This window comes from Micromys minutus (assembly GCF_963924665.1).
Source record: "Micromys minutus genome assembly, chromosome: 24".
NCBI classification, from domain to species: domain Eukaryota; kingdom Metazoa; phylum Chordata; class Mammalia; order Rodentia; family Muridae; genus Micromys; species Micromys minutus.
The window spans coordinates 17,631,722-17,652,244 of record NC_137959.1 but is presented as its reverse complement, the minus strand read 5'-3'; the positions used below and the strand labels follow the sequence as shown (position 1 = coordinate 17,652,244).

Below are 20,523 nucleotides of genomic sequence, written 5' to 3'. Positions count from 1 at the left end.
AGTAGGTGTCTTGATGTGGTGCTGAATTAGCTCCACAAGCCACCTCTACCCACTAAGTTGTTCCACATTCTAATGGAGTACACATATGGGAATAGGTCTGAGACAAGGGCAAGCCATTTTCTACTGAGTCCTGCACTCTGATTTACTTACTAGTCATGGTAGATTGTGCAGAACACTGGCCTGGGAAGTCAGGAGCTGGGGGACATGCCATTCTCTTTCGCAGACTCTTCCTGAGCAGAAGGCTCTATGAAAGGTGCTATCCCGTACATCATACCCTGGCTTGATGGACACCAAGTCTAGAATACTGCTTCTTTCAGTGGAGAAAGACATTGCCATGTTTCTTAAATTTGTAATGTCCTCATTTAACTCATAATTTTGCCACTGTAAAATTTTCTATGATACAAATGAAGTTGCTTTCACCAAGCTTAACCACAGCAAACAAACGCAGAGTACTTTTAAAGGAGGAATATGTGAATATATTTATCTTGACAGGGTGCTTGTTTGCACACAGATACACACACATATATAATTTCTGGATATAAATTTGTGGATAATGTTTATGTCAGGGATGAATATATATATGTATATATATATAGTGCGTATGTGTGTATATGAGTGTGTGTGTGTGTGTGTGTGTGTGTGTGTGTGTGTGTGTGTGTGTGTGTCTTGAGTAGCTTTGAATGTAGGTATGATGCATGTGAGACAACTGTGATGCCATTGAGCTATATCCTCAACTTCTTAGTTTGGCATCTTTATATATGTGGTTTGTAAAGCTGTTGTGGGAATTGAATCTAGGCAAAAGCAAAAGAGAGAAGCAGACAAGAAAAATCAAAAAAATCTTACATACTTCAAGACTGAATATGACCTAGATGGTTTTCACAGAGATTCCACTGCAAGCAACTTAATCACCACCAACCTTATCAAAGGGGGCTGGACAATGTGCTCTGTATGTGTGGCAAAGCAATAGGACAGATTGTACCTAGATCCCAGCAATCCCTGGCACAAACATTAGCTACAAATTCCTATCCAGAACTACTACCTACTATCCATAAACATTACACTGAGAACGGTTTCACTAATATATAACAAAACAATGATTTAGAGTGTCGTTGCCTACTATCTAAAAGATCTTGCAAAGCTCCAGGAATAAAGGTAATATTGTTCAATAAATAATGAGTTTTAATTTAAATCATAAAAGCCCCTATGGCTTTGTGAGACTTTTCTTCAAGCCTTTGAATGCAAAGGTGAAAAGGAAGATTTACAAAGTTTTGTAAAAATTTAGATGCCCCATAGTTATGTTGAAGTCTAACCTAAAGAGGGTTCAGTGAACTTGAGTTGTAAATTATTAGAGATTCCTAGGTGAACAGAATGACCTCACTATAGACAAAAGCTTTGTATTATTTCTTACCCAGAGAATCACCAGGACATATGTGGTCACCTAAAGCATCCTGTCATGTCTCTCCATGGCAGTGAATAGTACTGGGGGATTACAGGGTCCATTAGAAGATGCCTTATAATTTTAAGTTCTGTGCATATTGAGCCATAACAAATAGTTATAAATAAGTACCTTGTTTTCAACATTTCTATAAGCCCTTTCTAGAGAGGACGTGCAATGGTTCTTATTGTATTTACAGACTTTAGAGCTTCTAGAAGAGTGTCTTCCATTACAGTCCACCCATGATTGGTCAGAGGAGTGGCAGACAAAGCACTTGTATGCCTTGCTCTATCCTCAGCCCCGTTCTTCTCTGAAAACTCTTAACGTAATAGACATGCAAAAGACTGTAAGGTTAAAAGCATCCAGAGAAACCTATGCTTTCATGTTCTCCCGAATTCTTAGGTTTCCAGGTCATGCTCTAGAATTTTTCTCTTATGTTCATATAGTTCCACACAAGAATCTATAGACAGTACCTCAAGAGAAAAGGGATATACTAATTAATTCACCTTTAAAGTGAAAGACATATATGTCAGTTACAGCCAGAGTGACAGAGGCAAATTAGACTTGGTGAACAGCTTTGTGATCTGGTGTGAGGTGTGGGCAATCCCTGCTTCACCTGTCATTTCTGCTAAGTCATCATGAGACAGGAAGGCTACACATAGGTGCAGGCAAGCTTCAGGTGTGGCTACCTGTATTTTCCAAATTCTCTGGAGGCAACTGTGATCACAGAATGGATTTAAGAACAGTCCTTTTGAATCCTTTATATTTTGTTGAGAATGCACTGTATAATCTTCATAAATTGAATGCCAGGGCTGCTTACAAGACTTCAAAGACCATTTGCCTAGGGCAAACAAAATACTTTCCCTCCCACCTGTGTGTGTGTGTGTGTGTGTGTGTGTGTGTGTGAATATTCTAGGTATCTCACAGAGCCTTGTTGTCTAATCTATATGCATTTAGATATGGTAACACATTTCATTAAGGCACATTTTAAGACCAAAGTTTATTTGCTGATAAATGCCAAAGAGAAAACCCAGCCCGGGCCAGTTTTTGGCAGAGTGGATTGTTTCCAGAAACTGATTCTAAGTCTGTCAAAGTTCTCACTCTCAGTGTGGAACTGTGCAACTTGTCACAATGACTGTAGTAAATGTTAATGAACACCCCTTCCATGTTAGAGTGTTGACTGCTCCTTTGGAGTAAGAATTCATAGGTGTATCTGGGGTGGTGGGCTGCCACTTGGATAGTGGTGGCCCAGTTTTCTGCTTCAACATCGGTTTGGACTGAAGAAGAAAGCACAGCCCCCTTGGCTCCTGCCTTCTCCTGTGTCTTTCCTAACTCTTCAGTCCATCATCTATCTTTATCTTTAGTTACAGAACTGTCAATATGAATATGCACAAAATCAAAGCATGTTGCCTTATGAAAAGGCTGCATTCAGGCCAGCCTCTTCCTGTCTTAAGCAAGACGAATAGCAACCAGGATCCAAGGGGTGAAAGCCAATTGTTGCAGGCTTCGTTACAGGCTTTGATACTGAGTTGTTTGTTCTGTACTTTATATGAGTATAATCCTTTATACTCATATCAGGGTTTTATATCCCACTGGGCAACAAGGAAGGCACTGGGTTGGGTTTATAAGTCATTGTTCTTGTGCTACCATAAAAGTTTAGTACAAACTGGGTGTTGAAGTAGTAACTTTTTTCTTTTTATTTCTGTGCATTGAACTTCAAGTTTCCAACAGGTTGTTTACCTCCAGGCTGTCTTCTGCATATTATATAGCAGGGTGCATCTTTCATGCTTATAAATGTGGCCCGTCCACTATGCACATCTGTCAGTGCTGTCACATTGAATTTCCTAAGTCCCTTCCATGATGACATCAATCAGATTGGATTGATGCCCACATCCATGGCCTTATTTTACGGTTCTAATCTTCAATGGACTTATGTCTAAGCATAGTCACAGACTGAGGTTTGAGGCAGGGGCTAGAGCTTGAATATATGATTTGCCAGTATACACACACCAACTTTTAGATTTTCCCTGAAGTAGACATGGGATAAACATTCAAATAGAAAGGGATATAAATTCAGTTTTGGGAGGGACAGGAGAGTGGACCAGAGGGGTCAGGAGGATGGAAATCTGCAGATGCCAGCCTTTGGGGGTGGGGTGGAAGGAATCTCTAGGAAGTCCTAGAGACCTGGGAATGGGGAGTCTCCCAGAAGTCAATGCAAGTAACCTTATCCTAGATGCCTAACAGTGGGGATGTGGAACCTGAAGAGGCTGCTTCCTGTAGCTAGACAGGACCCCACAGTAGAGCAATAAAGATACCAATCCACTGACAAAACTCTTGATCCAAAATTTGTCCTGTTTTAAAGAAATGCAGGACAAAAATGGAGCAAAGACTGACCAATAACCAGTCCAACCAAGCACCAATTTCTGACACTATTAATGATACTTTGGTTTGCTTGCAGACAGGTGCCCAGCGTAATTGTCCTCTGAGTGGCTCTACCCAGTGGCTGACTTAAACAGGTATAGATAGCTATAGCCAAACACTGGAGGGAAGTTGGGGGAAGGACTGAAGACCCTGAAGGGGATAGGAACTCCACAGGAAGACCAAGAGAGTCAGCTAACCTGGACCCTTGGGAGCTCTCAGAGAATGACCCACCAACCAGAAAGCATAAGGAGGCTGGACCCAGGTCCCCAGAACATATGTAGCAGATGTACAGCTCATTCTCCATGTGAGTCACTCAACAACTGGAGTGGGGTCTTTCCCGAAAGTTGTTGCCAAACTGCGGGATCTGTCCCCCAACAGGGCTGCCTTGTATATGAAAAAAATAGATAAACATAACAAGAGCCAAGGATTCTAGGAAATGCAGTACATTTGATGTAAAGGCAGTCTATATCTTAATAAAAAGTCTAGCTAGTTCCCTGTCCTTTGATGTGTGTGACATCAAGTAGAGCAATCTGGCCCGATTATTACAAAACTAATTAGACTTCACTAAGAGGCTGGATGAAATTTAAGATTGCTACTAAACTTAAAAAAGCCTAAGAATGTCAGCCTTCAGAAGCTATGAAATGTGTTCTAAATTCTGTGATGGGCAGTTTGAGACTGTGATGAACTTCACCAATTCCTAATTTATTGTAAAGACCCCCTAACCAAGGCTTCACTCTGTCTGAAGGCATCTGTCAGTCTTTGGGAGGCTCACAGAGCCCGGAGGTGAAGATGTGGCAGAGAGAAATTTGTGAAGAAAAAGTTTTGGATTAGTTTCCAGTTATCTGTAATTTGAGATTTGGGTCATGACTGTTCAAATAAAAGAGGGCAAAATGTGGGCGTGTGAACCAAGTTAAGGCGGGTTAAAACCTGTGAGGATATGTAGCTTAGGATCTCACAGAAATCCCAGGGAACTTCTTAAAAGAGGGAGGAGTTTCTGTCATCATGGGTTTTATAATTGTGCTTAGTGGGAAAGATATCTGGGTGGGTCTCCAACAAAGAGATGGGACCAATACCATTCTCCTTTATTACAGATCAGCATTGAAGGCTTCACTAGCTTGCAAGTCTGCTTTTCATAATGTGCCTCTATGCTCTGATTCTGCTGTCCCTATCAGCCATGGCACTGGGTGTGAGTTCTTTCCAATAGAAGTCAAAATTCTTGCTCTAGCAGAGGTAGACAGGGATGTGTGTACAACAAGGATTTTGTTCTCTCCCCCTGGATGATTTCCCTGGAACTGGACACCCTGGATCAGGAGAGGCTATCTGAGACCCAGAAATGCAGCCTGGTGCAGCAGGGCAGGGAGACAACCCAATGCCTCACACAGAAGCAATGAGGACATCTCAGTGGTCTTGCTTTACTGGACTGTAGGCAGGATTCAATAGTTTTTTGTTTCTAAAGTTTGTAGGCATAGGCTATTGGTTGGTTAAGAGGAAGTGTAACAAAGAAAGTATAAATAGTAAACCGACTTCAAATGGAGTGGACTAAAAGAAGATTTGAGGTATGGTCAGGTCAACACGCTAGGATCTAATGACCACTTGAAAGGCATTTATTATTAGGGGTTCCTAAGGGAAGGAACACAGAACTGGGATAGGGCAAAGGGGAGCCAAGAGTAGGGAGTCTTCGAAAATTACTCTTTAGTACCTATTTTGAGCAAAGAGGTGAGGCAGCATATGCAGGTGTAGGATTTGTGTGAACTACACAGGGGATCCAGGGTGCCTGCTTTGACTGTGTAGTGTAGGGATCTAGGTGATGACAGCAGACAGAGTGGTCAATGCTAAGAGAAGGAAGTGGTTAGGGCGCTGACACAGATTAGACAGATCCTAAGAATGGTAGTTCCCACAGGAAACTGGAGTCCTACAAGTCACACAGATAAAGTTCATGGTTAACATATGGTATAATATTGAATCTCAACATAGAATCCTTCCCTTTCATCAGCTGGGAAATTGGGCTCACAGGAACATGTACCTTCCCCAGGGTTTTCTGGAAATCCATGTTCTGGTCTACCTCTGGATCATGAATCTAGAGCAAGCACACAGTCATCAGGGACCTAACATCCTCATCCTATCTTGAGTCTGTATTTCTTGTGTACATAGGAAAGCCCTACAACTGAGTGTAAACAACTGTAAGAAAGGGATATGAAGAGCAACATCTCAGCGCTGCTGGCTGCCCTGGCAATGTTACTCCATTTCCATTCTTTGGAGGTCCATTCTTCCAAATACCTTATGTCCATCTTTTAAGTGTGCATATTAACGGCCACCTAGCAAGACTTTGGGGAGCTTTGAAAGGACTGGAATGTGCATTTGGCACACAGGAGGTGTCCAACATTTGAGCATTCCATATAATGCAACTGGTCAACCACTGATAATATTCTTGTCTTCCTTTCACATTTTATCCAAACACATTTTACTCTGACTGCTATGGATGAAAGTTCATCATAGAACTAATACACCCAATACCTAAGTGATTTGTAACTAAACACATAACGATCTTGCTAAATACTCCTCTTGCACAGCCCACGCTTTCATGGGGCATATCCTCCTGGCTTCACTCTTACACTGTTCTCACTCTACGCTCTAGCCGTGTCTGGTTTTCATTTATGGCTCCCAGTCTTCATTTACACATCCTCTCCTTACCACAGAGTCACGTGCACTCACGCTGTGTTCTCTTAAGTGGGTCAATCCGCTTTTTCTAGTATTGGGATGACCAAATCTGTTTTGCTTCCTTTTGTCTTACTATTTATCCCAGGATAGCCTAAGCTTGAAGTGTCCCTGGGACCTCAGCCTCAGACACATATATGTTCTGTCACTTCTTGCTTGTAGCATCTTTTTACCAGAAGATCTTGTCACCTTCATCTCACAATAAGTCAGTGCCACTTATTCCTGCTTTACTCTTCCTTTTAGCCCCACATCAGGGCAAGAATAAGTCCTCATTCCCCATATACATCTCCATATTTATCCATAGCAGTTTTCTCTTTATTATAAATGGTCCCTATGCTCAGGAAAATTCATGAACAAAAAGATCCCTTTATGTATCTCCTCATGCCCAGGTTTCCCAGGTTTCCTAGGTTTTGGTGACATGTTAATAATTAACGTCAATGACAAAAGAGACAGGTGTGGGGTTGACTTTTAATAGCATTAGGCATGGTACCAAGTTTATAACCAGGATTTTTCCCAAAGTGTTTCCAATGTTAATGGATCTTCTCTCTATAAATTTCATCTTAGACTTGAATGAGGTTAAGTTCTGATAATATGATGATCTTAAAGTAAAATGGTACATCATCAGTTAAATGTCATTAAATCAAAACATCATAAATTAGATGTCAAATGTACATATCTACAGAAATCTTCATTTGGTTTTAATTACAATAATTAGAGTAGAAAAAATGATAGAAAACCAAAAATACAAAGTATGTAAAATTGACTATTGAAGCCATGTGTCATAAATACTATTTTATAAGGTAATTTATTATGAAGACTCTCCAGGGACACATACTGCTTTTCTGTGTGATGGAGTCTGGAATTTTCTTTTGGGTATATATTTTTAAGGAGCTTTTCATGCACATCATCTGTATCGGAAGAAAAACAATGTGAAGACAAGAGGAACTACGTCTTATGAGCAATACTCTGATGACGTGACTATTAACCGAACAGTGAAACACCAGGATTGTGATGGGGAAGTATATGAATGTTCTTCTGCTTCCTGAAGAAGGGCCAGGTCAGAATTCTCATATCCCAAAGCAGGTAGAAGGAAGACAGACAAGGAAGTTTCAAGGAATGAGGACAGATTGCCTGCTTTTCAAGAATGGAGTCAATGGTTCAGACAGGGCTTGACATCCAGTCTCCTTTACATTTCGATGACACTACACAGTATCACCTGGATATTTTAGAGGACCATTGTGTTCTCGGGACCAAACCTGTTTCTGTTGAATACTACTCCATGGCATGAAAGCTAATGTTCCCTCATCCTTGACCTGTACCTGCTCATCCTAGGTGATCTTACTCTTCCTACAAAATTTCTCGGCCCGCAGTCCTTGCCACCTTCCTTCTCAGACATGCGCTGTGCTGTCATGTCTTACTTTTATTTATTCTTTTTATTATTGCTTAGCTCTCTCCCACCTTTCATCTTTTTAAAATTTCTTTTACTTACACCAAGTACCAGTTTTACCATAGTAACACCACTCAGAAGGCCTCGCTCTTTCTTCCAACTCCCATGACATCATCCTGGCTCTCCTCTTTCATCTCAGCATTTGGTCTACCACTCTGAAAGACGGGATAACTTCTTGTTTGCCTTCTCATCCAGTGTGCCTCTGCCCAGTGTCTTATTGCATAAGAGTTTCTGAAGGCTTCTAAGTGGCAAACAAAGGTCATGTATATTTCTTCTTTTTGCAATGACTTTTGGACAGAGGATTTGATGGCTCCAATTTCATTAGGTGCTCTGAGATAAGGGCAGTTTCTCTCTTAGGTCAGAAGCAAATGAGTCCTATAAAATTTCAAGTGACTTATTTCATGCCACATCTTAAAAGAGCACTTAGAAAGCAGGTCTGAACTTTCCCTTATGATGAATTTACGAGTCCTCTCTTTATCCAGCAGGGCACCTATCCTCACCACCCATGGTGAACACCATTTATGGAAAAGTTTAGGGGAACTACAGTAGCTTAGAAGAATTCTCACAGCCTGAGGCTATCTTCCTGGGAGTCCCCTTTGCCAAGCCCCCTCTTGGATCCCTGAGGTTTGCTCCACCACAGCCTGCAGAGCCCTGGAGCTTCCTGAAGAGCACCACCTCCTACCCTCCTATGTAAGCCACTGGGGTTAGTTTTAAGCCTCTTTCTGTTAGGAAATATGTATCTGAGCAATAAAGAAAGGAATTTAAACAATTCTCTGACCTACTATACATTGTTTTAGAATCCTCAAGAAACATTTCAGAACCATTATAGTTTTTTAGACATCTTTGTTTAGCACACATTATTGAACATCTGTTGTGAGCTAGGCATGCTCTAATATAAAGATTTATTAAAGACCCAAACTCAGACTCATAGAATCACTGAGCTGTTTCTTGGTATGAGGGAGAAACAAAAGGAAGCACAGGTGTTAACAAATAAATAATTCGGTATGTTCTATTATAATGTATAAGGAAGAGAGATATTTCTGTGCCATCTATCTTAATGCTGTCTTTTCTTGGCTCAGATCTGGTAGGAAAATGGAGTAGGGAATGCCTCTCTCAGATGTGTCTAGCTGCCCACACAATGGTTTGTATGCCTTCGTTATCCCCATCAGCTGGTAACAAAGATCAATGGATCCATATGGCTTTCTGGCCACCTCCAGCAAACTCACGATACTCAGAGATGTCAGTTCAGATGTTATCTCTCCTAAGTAAGGATGCTGAGGATACCTGAGATTCTACCTCTGGCTGCCTTCTTTCCTTTTGTCAAAATAACCAAGTTAATGTTCTGATTCCAAATGTAATGCACAAGTACGGCAGACAGGTTCAGAAACACACAGAAGCAACACTAAGCAAGCAAAAACAACATAGGATGTCCCTACCCCAGGAGAACTGTTGTTACAGAATTAGTCATATTTTCTAGTCTCTGACCTGTTGTCTTTTTCCTAGAAAATAGTTCATAACTTTGGAGAGTATAGGTGGCTGTCACCTTGTTCACCAGTGCTGTCAACTACATACTGTTACTAAGTGTCTCAAACTGATATCTGATAGCAGCTCCAAATTCAACACTGACCTGAATTTTATCTACTTAGTCTCTAATTTGTTGTAATCAAGTTGTTGTTATGTTCTGGACAGTATAAATAACACCAAAAGCAACATCTTGTGTTTATTAATTGCACACAGTGATGACTGTTTTAGGGTAATTTCCAAGAAAGAACATTTCTGAAGAGTGAATAAGAACTTTTTGCCACATGTCTCTCTGTAAAGGTCCAAATCTGCCTGTTTCTTCCTTGGACATGTGAGGCCAGTCATTCATAGGCACCTGCCAGTACCTGGACTTATTTGAAGAGTACTTTGTGGGCAGTGTAGAGGTAGTTCAGCAATTAAAAGCACTTGCTAATTTTTCAGAGACCAGAGTTTACCTCCCATCACTCACACTGGGAGGTTCATAATTGTAACTCCAGCGCCAAAGCATGCAATGCTGTCTTCTGGCTTCTGTAAGCACCCCTACCCAAATGTATGTACCCCTTTATAGATACATGCATACATACATTTAAAAATGGATAATTTTTGGTGACTCCTGAGTAAACAAGATATATGCAATTGTTATTTCTTAAAATAAAATATAATAAATGAAACAATAATACATATAATTTAGTGTTAAATGCTAGTGAAGTTGAATTTTATCTCTTTTGATATTTGAATTATTACTTTTATGAGTATTATACCCCTTGATTTCATTGACATGAGAATGGCCCCAGAGAATATAGCTATAGACATATTTTTCTGGCTTTACTTGACAACTTCATCCTGGCACTAAGAGTTTTGCTGTATCTTTGGAAAGGGGGAGGTACCAAGCTTACCTCCATCTTCAGGATGGATAGACCCAGGGTTCCCACCAGTATCTTTTAGATACCCTCTTACTGACTGCACTTACATCCAGTCCAGTCAAAACAGCTTAATTCCCAGCAGCAAGCCCCCAAGTGCAAATGTTAGGTCTAAGGTGACATTTTCCAGCTTTGGTCTTGATGGGTATCTGATATCTTCTCTCTCTAAGGTGCTCCCAAGGTGCTGTGGTAGGGCAGATGGTCAATCGCCTTATGAAAAACAGCAAGGAGAAAATTCATCTCCAATTTTCTGAAGACTGTCTCTACCTGAATGTTTACACTCCTGTTTATTTAATGGAGAATACCAACAGGCTGCCAGTAAGGGAGGAGCTCACTAACTCAGACTCCTGCATCCCAGCATCCAGATCTCTGTGCAACCAGAAGGCAACAAAGGCATCTGGGCACAGGGCATCATGGGTAGACTGATTCAAGAGTTAATCCCACCAAAAGTTTCCCTATTTCACTTTTCCCCAAAGACATCAGACTTGGTGCTTGCCTAGAATTGTATCTTATTTTCTCCGTGATTTCTTATGCTATTAAAAAAATACTTGTACATGTTAGACTAGAATCTGATCTCGGAGCAGTTACGACACAACTTATAGTGAAGTTAGGAGAATGAAGCTTAGAGAAAAATGCATACCCCAAACTTTTCTGTTTAGTTGGGGAAACCGAGGCTAATATAAGGAAGAGGACACATAGAAGGGTGATAGGATAAGACCCTTGGGTCTTTAATCTTCACACCTGTGCTCTTAGGCAGGGGCTGGCAAGGGAAATGAGTGTTGCTCTCACATTACCAGTGACAATTTTCACTAACAGTGGAAACACTCATGGTCCATGATGGCAGTGTGAAGGGAGGAGCCTGAGGCAATCTCATAAGCACTTTTCATGCCCTTTGCCACCCACCTGTGATTGTATCATATGTAGCTCTTTTCCCTCCATGGTTGCCTTTGGCACATGCTGATGGCCCAATGAGTCAGCATTTCCCATAGAAATAAAGAGGCCAGGGGAGGGCAGGCTGCCAGTTACAGGGCAGAGTCCTGGAGCAAAGCTACTGTAAAAGAGATGATCCTTGAAGTTAAGACAGGGTGCAAGCACCCACCAAGTCTTTCAGAATCTTCTATAATAGGACTCAGAAGTGAAACAAGAAGTTGTGATCTTGAGAACAGTATTTGCTCCAAAACATGCTTAGTTTACACAAGGAAGTAAGAATAAATCTCATCCCCGCTCATTCGTTTGTCTCTACTGTGGACTCAGTGTGTCTGCACAGTCAGATGCTTGGCAATGGAAATGAGAACACAGACTGCTATGGAGAGCCTTGCCTCTCATGAGCTTGCCATGTGATCTTCATACGTGCATGAGCACACACATCATAATGTCTTGGGCATATCATTGCCCACCAACTCTTGAGCCCAATATTTATACAAGATGAGTTGGATTCAGCCCTTCCTTGGACAGAGGCAGTCCTATAGGGAGAGAAATAGGATCTCTGGGAACATGGGAGTAAGACACCTCACCAGCAATGCACACACATCTTTAACCTAAAGGTCTCAGTTTGAATCCTTGGTCTTCATTTCACTTGCTCCAAGACCAAGCCATGTCTTACCTTCTCAGTGTCTCATCCTCAAATTAGAGAGTTCAGTGTAAATACTCAGCAGAGACTGTGTAGCCATCTCTGGCTCAGTAGGCAAAACAGCAGCAGCAATGCACCAGAGGAAAGGGAGTCTTACTCTTTCTTAATACATTATCATGTCTGAAATATCATGTCTAGCACCAGGTTAATGAATTGTGACCACAAGCTTTAGGGATGGAGAGCTCTGTGCAAATCTAGTGAGACCAGGTGGCTGAGTCACAACTTATCCCCAGCTTTCATTAAGGTTGCATCTCAGGCTTGCCTATTTTCCTATAATACTGTCAAATCAGGCAGTATTACTACCTACATTGTGGATAATCATTTTAAATTGCTCACCATAGTCTTGCTGAATAGTTTGTATTATTTTTATTAAAAATCTTATATAAACATATAAAATATTTAACATTACACATTATAACTTTATCCTCTCTTCATTCTATGACATATGAGCTCTTTAAATCCAAGAATCATCAAGAGCTATTGTATGCTCCCTCGACCTCAAGTGGACTCATAGTCCTAGGTGTCTGCTAGGCATTCAGGTACTTGTGTCACTGAAGACTTCCTAGAGGATGTATATATGAACTTAGTAGGATGGGGGAGAACTTGACTGATTAGAAATGACAGAGAGTGGGAACATTGGGAAGGCATCCCATTGAGGATGTGTGGAGCTTGAGACAATCATTCAGGTACATTAGTATTATCAGAGTTGAGAGTAAAATTTGGATACTGTCCCTTGCAAATTTTGTTATTTCCCAGTTTCCCCTCTAGAAACCCCTACCCCATCTCCCTACTCCTGCTTCTACCAGGGTGCTCCCTTTCCCACCCACCCACCTACTCCCTCCTGCCTCTTTGCCCTGGCATTCCCCTACACTGGGGTATCAAGCCTTCACAGAACTAAGGGCCTCTACTCCCACTGATGGCTGACAAGGCCATTCTCTGCTATATATGTGGCTTGATCCATGGGTCCCACCATTAGTTTTTTTGGTTGGTGGTTTAGGTCCTGGGAGCTCTAGTGGGGGGGTCTGGTTGGTTGATATTATTGTTCTTCTTGTGGGGTTGCAAACCCCTTCAGCTCCTTCAGTCTTTTCTTTAACTCCTCCATTGGGGATCCCGTTCTTAGTCCAATGGTTGGCTGTGAACATCCACCTCTGTATTTGTCAGGCTCTGGCAGAGCCTCTCAGGAGACAGCTATATCAGGCTCTTGTCAGCATGCACTTCTTGTTATCTGAAATGGTGTGCTGTTTGAAAGAACATGACATCACTGACTCCTTTGTTTCCCATGATAATGTTCTTATTTTGGAAAGACTGGAATAGACATTGAACAGAGAAAGGTCTACAGGGAAAAGTAGAAAATGATGGCTGTGATCTTCCCCTGAACCTAATTAGGAAATGTGAGGACAGAGACTACCTTTTGCAAACAGCTGTCACTAGATGACTTTGAGTGGCATTCTCTCTGAGACAGTGTATAGCCAAGAGAACCAAACCAGAAAATGTATGAGTTTTTTTCTCATTTCTACTTGCTATGAAAGGATGTTTTTTTTTTTTCTTGTTGTGCAGGTAATGGTGTAAATCCACAGAGGTGGAATGGGAGTAGGAGGGACATCCACCTATGATGGACGAGCCCTCTCAGCACATGAGAATGTGGTGGTGGTGACCATTCTGTATTGCCTAGGCATCTGGGGATTCTTCAGGTAGGATTTTTGGGCCTTCCTATTTTCCTCATTAGACCTCCATTGGTCTAAATAGCCAACATGTCTGAAACTGGTTGATGGTAAAGAAGATAGATTTAGTTAGTTCAGAATGTGAATGGCCCAAAGCTAAGACTGGGCCATTTAATCAGACTTAGGTGGTGCAAAGCTCTAGCTTACAATGTATTAGTGGAGGAAACAAAATTTAAACTGTGGGCTAAAGAGCAAAGCACCCAAGAAGACAATAAACTGGAGAGAAGGAAGATGTAGGTTAATCTTCTAGTACCTTTTAATCGCTAAGTTAAAACATCATAACCAAAAGCATCTTGGGAAAAAGGGGGTTACTTGACTTACACATCCCAATCACAGTTGATCACTGAGGGAAGTTAGGGTAGGAATTTGAGAAAGAAACTAGAGAAGAGACATGAAGGAGTGTTCCTTACTGGCTTGCTTTCAAGGCACATTCATCTTGCTTTTCATAAATCAGAGGACCACCCACAATAAGCTACAGATGTAATTCTTCTGGGTGGGGTGTCTTTTGTCCCCAAATAATGACAGGACATTCCTATGCCTGTTGTAGCCTGTTTCAGCTCCAAAATAAATTAAACACAGACCTCTTATTTTTATTAACAAGCTGCCAGCACTGAGCCAGGCATGTTCTGGTGTATTCTAACCTGACTAGGCTGTCTACTACCCAGCCACATTGCCCCATTACTTGTTGTCTTCTCTTACTCTGGCTTGCTATGGCTCGTGTGTGTTCTCATAGATGCTCTTTCATTATGACCTCATGGTGAAACTTCCTGGTATAATCTCCTTCCCTTTTTCCTTCTCTACCTTCTTTTGCCTTTGGACCCTCCTCCCCGAGACTAGAATTGAAGTCTTGGCCAATTTTTTTCTCCTGCTCAGCTAAGGCTGATTAGCACTTTATTAACTCATCAAAGGTGATAGAAAACAATCTTTATACAACACTGATACAGGAGATGCTCCAATAACCATGAGAAGGACAATGTTTAGACTACAACTAGTTCTCTGGTTACATCAATCAGAATCTGAATACACAGTGCATAAAACTGACAATAGGCTGGGACTATCCCTCTAATATATTAATCAAGATGGCGCCTCTACAGGCTTGCCTATGGGTTAATCAGATGGAGATAGTTTTTCAGCTGTATTTCCCATTTCCCAGATGATTCTAGTTTGTGTCAAGTTGACAAAAAACTATAAGCACAGGCACAATCTCACTGTCTCGGGAAGAAGTAACCTTATCTCACTGAGTACATGAATCACTAAGATTCCAGTGTGCCCAGTGACCTAATTACCTTTTACTGGGCCTTACCTTTCACAGATTTTATCACTGCCTATGTCTGTCACATTAGGGACCAAGGCCCCAGCACATGAATGCTTATCACATCAATCATATCTAAACCATCAAAAAGGCATTAATGCTGTCATTTTTCATGAGGTCTTTTGCTAAGTTTCTTCACAAGGTTCCCAGTTTCTTCTTTCTTGAACCCCATCTGTCCACCTCCTTCTGAACTTCCTTTCAGGATGCCTCACCCACCCGCCAAAACGATGCTTACCTTGTGAGACCAACTCTTTATGTTGCTGAACTACACATCCATTTTTGCATGCGCCGCTCAGAACGCCCCACTTCTCTATGACAGGCAGAGCACCCGTGTGCTGCAGGCAGGTTTTGTACTAAGCACTCCCGCAGGCTGTTCTCAAGGCCTATCATGGCCTCTATCAGTCCTCATTCCAAGATAATGAGGCTCATTTCGCCAGTCACAGACAGGTAGTCCAGCCTCCTTGAGATGCTCCCATTCCTGGCTTTGGCCACTTCCCTCCTCCCCAGTTGCTGCTTCTCAGCCCGTCCACTCTTTGTCTTTGGGCTATGTCCCTCTCTTCCAATCTCACTAGTGATCCCAGGAGTACTTAACACAGCTCCATGTTTGTGGTCTTCACCTCTCCTTTGAAACCCTGGCATTCCTCTTTAGCTAACAGCCTACACATCTGGCTGTCTGTAGGGCACATACCATTTCACAAGTCATTCGTCAAAATGATTCCTCACAACAAAGACCTTAGGTGCTTCCCATAAGATCCTCTAACTTCCTTGGGTGCTCTGGACAAAGGCCTTGCAGGTTACTGGAATTCTCTCTTTTTTCTGCCCCCCTCTCATGCAGCAGTCCCTTCTACTAATCAGAACCCTAAGGCTCTGGCCTATTATTATAACTGATTGGATTTTATAAACCTAAAAATTCACTATTGAGAGTGCTCTAGAGTGGCCTCAGTGTTCTGGGAGACAACAGAAGTCAGGCCTCTTCACCATGTTCCCTGTTAATCACAATACAGAAACCCTTCGCAGGGCTCCTCGTCTCTGTTCTACCCCCATTTCACAGTCACCACCCTCAGACCCCTTGCTCACACAGCTTTGTGGTTTTTTGCATGTGATGCTTCTCCTAACCCAATGTTCAATCTCTAGATGCTAATAAGACTTGCACTCATTTTATTTAGGTCTTTACCAAGTGCCACTGTCTCAGTGAGGCCTTCACTGGTCACGAGAACGCAATACCGCCTCGTGATTTTGCCTTTGCCTCTTTCTTTGTGACTTTCTTTTTCTAGTGGCACGATATACCCTTTGAATCTGTTGGTGTGTGGTCTGCAGGGTAAAATGGCTATAGGCAGAATTTGTCCCTTACTTTCCCAGAAGTAGTCAGATGGATGATGAATACTCAGTACATCGTTTTTGAAAGAAACATTGAGAACCCTGAAAAGATCACTGTAGAGATAAGAGATAGGTGAAGACTCTGTGTCAGGCATAAGAGCATAGCATAATTCTGGAAAGTTCATTCAGGAAACCCCAGTCACTCTGAAGTCCTGGGAGCCTTGCTGTTCCATTTATGTCACCTTTTATTTTCTTACAGCACAGAGGATGCACACAGTCAGGGAAACTGGGGTCACTTGGACCAGGTGGCTGCACTATGTTGAATTCAGGACAACATTGCCAATTTTGGAGGGGACCCAGGATCTGTGACCATCTTTGGAGAGTCAGTAGGAGGCGAACGTGTCTCTGTTCTTGTATGTGTCCCTGGAAATCCATGCTTAGATTCGGTGAATTTACCCATGGAATCTCTTGGAGACAAACAAGGGCCGCATGCATTTTTACTTTCTATCCAGGAGTTCAGGAATCTATTTGTTAGGCACTAGATGGTAAGGTCTTATGACTAACTACCATAAGCATTTCCAGTTTCAGCTTGGGATACTAACCATCCCAGTCTTCTCAATTGGTTTATCCTCCCTCTCCCACATTTTATTAATCATTTAGCATTAAGACTCACCACTTCTTTTGGAAGTAGAGTTGAGTAGAAATCACAAACTGGAAGAATTAGCTTCTAAACTTCAAGGCAGATCTACAGACTATGGGTTCAAGTGCAGAAAGCTAGCAGGGAACTCTAAAGTGTTCTTGTGACCTGTCATACCCAAGAGGGAGGCCAGCTGACTCTAGCAGAAGGATGGGTTTTGCTTGGAAGGTGGGTGAGAAGAGAAATGTGTGGAAGTAAGATGGGCAGATCCTGTTAGGGGAAGCAGGGCACAGATGCTTGGAGGTAGAAATGTGTTGCTGATGTATGGAACTGAATTTTCTCAGTGAATTTCTAAGGGAACCTATAGAAATTTTTGGAGGCAGTACAATCCCTATTAACTGCTAACTCACAGAGCAAAGATGTTCATTTCTAATCTGTCTGTCTGTCTGTCTGTTTGTCTGTCTACCTACTCTCTCAACCAACCCACAAATCTACCAACATATGCACCTATAATCTACCTGCATTTATTCATCATGTAAGAACTAAGGTATTTATGTATCTAACATGCTATCTACATCTGTACATCTATTGTTTCTCCATTTATCTCTGTACCCATTTAAATTATGCCAATATTCTCATCCCGTGTTACCATGTGTCTATTCTCCAACTCCATATAATCTAATTACATTAGTTTCCTACAATGAAACTTTCCTGAATAGTATAGGGTGATATAAACCTTTTAACCATGGCCCCCTTTCTTAGGATAAGTTCTGTGTAACAGAAAGTCTACTGCAGAGTTTGTGATTAGCTGTTGCCAAAGCTGTCTTTTAGGTAGTTTTGATTATCATGATGGCACTGGCCATGATGATTTGCTTCCGAGTGTATGCTCTGTTTTTTTACTACTGTATTATGGAAAATAATACAATAGTTAAAGAAATCTTTCACAAGCCTCTTTAATATTCGAATTCTCAGCAGTTCATGTGATTTGGTCCACTTCAATGGCTGCTGAGGACACACTCTGGGAATCTACCAATTAGATGTGTTTTTGAATATTTGCTTCTCTAGTATTTTTATTTTTTTTATATACTTTTATATTTGTGTTATATATGAATATATATAATGGCAACTCAATATGCATTTCATATATTCATATAGGTATAGATATATTAATATCAATATTAATATATATTATGAATCATATATTATATGTTATATTTTAATCTTATTTCCCACAGAGGTTACCTCAGAAGAGCAGATTAACCTCAGCAACATAATAATGAAATTCTGGGCCAACTTTTCTCAGAATGGGTGAGTCTTGTACAGAGAAATTGCTAAGATATTGATCAGGATGGAACCACTGGGAAGGGGCGGATTTTAAAATTTAAGTGATCAAATCCCACCAGTGGTCACAGTGCTCTGACAATGGTGCTCCCCCCATCATTGTTGTGCAGAAGCCGTTGGCAGAGATAAGCCAAGTATCCCTATAAATGTCACATGAATGTAACACGCACAGAAACTTTGAGAAATTTTGTTTTATTCTGTTTCCAAGAATCCCAATGGGAAGGGGCTACCCTACTGGCCAGAGTATGACCAGAAGAAAGGTTACTTGAAGATTAGAGCCACCACCCAACAAGCCCAGAGACTGAAAGATAAGGAAGTGGCTTTCTGGACTGAGCTTAGGGCCAAGAAACCACCACAGACAGGACACACTGAGCTATGAATGGGAAGCTCTGCCAGTCTCATGCGACCAACAGAATCAAATTGAGGATACTCCACAGAAGATGTTCCTTGGCTAAAAAATACATTTTTCAGAAAATAGAGAATTTTGTCATAGGGATGGGCAGAGGCAAGGGAGGAGAATTGTTGTTTTCCGATTTGGACAATAAATGTTAATTTTTAGATCAACTTTTGTCTCTACCTACCGTAGGTTGAAAAAGAAATAGAAAGAAATATAGAAAGAAACAAGTAGAAAGAAACTATAGTAGGAAAATGCCTCCATGTAGGGGGTGTGGCTTAGCAATGGTTACCCCAAATTTGAGAAGAAACATATTTCAAGAATTCAAGTCCAATGTGAGCTTTGGTTACTTTCTACCTCCAGTTGGGCAACATCACCAAACACACGAGAAGGCTGCATGAGAGTGTACTAAAGTGACAGATGTAATGTGTGGGCTAGCTTGAGTGTCTGAAATCCCCAGTGACCACATATCAAGGAGCAGTTTATAGCCACCACTAACTTTTCCATGGACATCTGTTAGATGCTCATGCAAAAATTGAAAACAGGCTTTTAAAAAATTTTTATTGGATATTCTCTGTATTTACATCTCAAATGTTATCCCCTTTCCCCCCACTCCCATCCCCCTCACCTTCACTTGTTTCCATGAATGTGCTCTCTCTCTCCCACCCACCCTCTCCATCTCAGCCCCTTGGCATTCCCCTACACTGGGAAAATGCACCTTCATTGGACCAAAAGCCTCTTCTCCTATTGATGCCAGACAATGCTATCCTCTGCTACATAAGCAGCTGGAGCCATGGGTCTCTCCATGTGTGCTCATTTGTTGGTGTTTTAGTCTCTTGGAGTTCTGGAGGGTTTGTTTGATTGATAATGTTGTTCTTCCCATGGGGTTGCAGACCCTTTCAGCTCCTTCAGTCTTTTCTCGAGCTCCTTCATTGGAGGTCCCTGTGTTCAGTTTGATAGTTAACTGCAAGCATCTTCCTCTGTATCAGTATGGCTCTGGCAGAGCCTCCGAGGAGGCATCCATATCTGGCTCCTGCTAGTAAGCACTTCTTGGCATCAGCAATAGTGCTTGGGTTTAGTGGCTGCATATGGGGTGGATCCCCAGGTGAGACAGTCTCTGAGTGATCTTTTCTCTAATCACTGCTCCTCTATTTGCCCCATTATTTCTTCCCATGAGTGTTTTGTTCTCCCTTCTAAGAAGGACTGAGGCATCCACTTTCTGGCCTTTCTTTTTTTTTTTTTTTTTTTTTTTTTTTTTTGAGCTTCATAATTTTTGTAAATTGTTTCTTGGGTATTCTGAGCTTTTTAGTCTAGTATCCAATTATCAGTGAGTGCATATCATGAGTGTTCTTTTGTGACTGGGTTACCTCACTCAGGATGGTCGTGGAAGCAGGTTTTGAGACCTATCACTAGTGGTGTAGGCATTGCTCAGACTAGTACTATGATGAATGGTACCCTACAATCATTGGAGAAAACACATTATTCTCTACTATAGGGCACTGGTAAAGAACTACTTGGGTTTAAGAAAACAAGAAACCCATCTATACCCATGAGGGAGTGGTAAGAAGCCATCCTGGGTGGATATTATAAGCAGTCTCACTTGTTAAGGAGGAACATCACCAGTGAGAAATTAATATTTTTAATATTAAGGAACCCCTCCTGTAAGAAACTCTGGTAACACTATATCAGCCTCTTTTGGTGTTGCCTTTAAG

At 41.5% G+C, this 20,523-nt stretch overlaps 1 pseudogene across 1 annotated transcript; it reads left to right on the top strand.

Annotated features, from left to right (window-relative positions):
- The first annotated feature begins 4,991 nt into the window (after window positions 1-4,991).
- LOC308435919 (carboxylesterase 1E-like) lies at window positions 4,992-18,796 on the top strand (annotated as a pseudogene). The gene is made up of 6 exons: window positions 4,992-5,040; window positions 8,501-8,708; window positions 10,630-10,777; window positions 13,647-13,780; window positions 16,699-16,852; window positions 18,626-18,796. The product of its transcript is annotated as a carboxylesterase 1E-like (transcript).
- The last annotated feature ends 1,727 nt before the right edge of the window (window positions 18,797-20,523 follow it).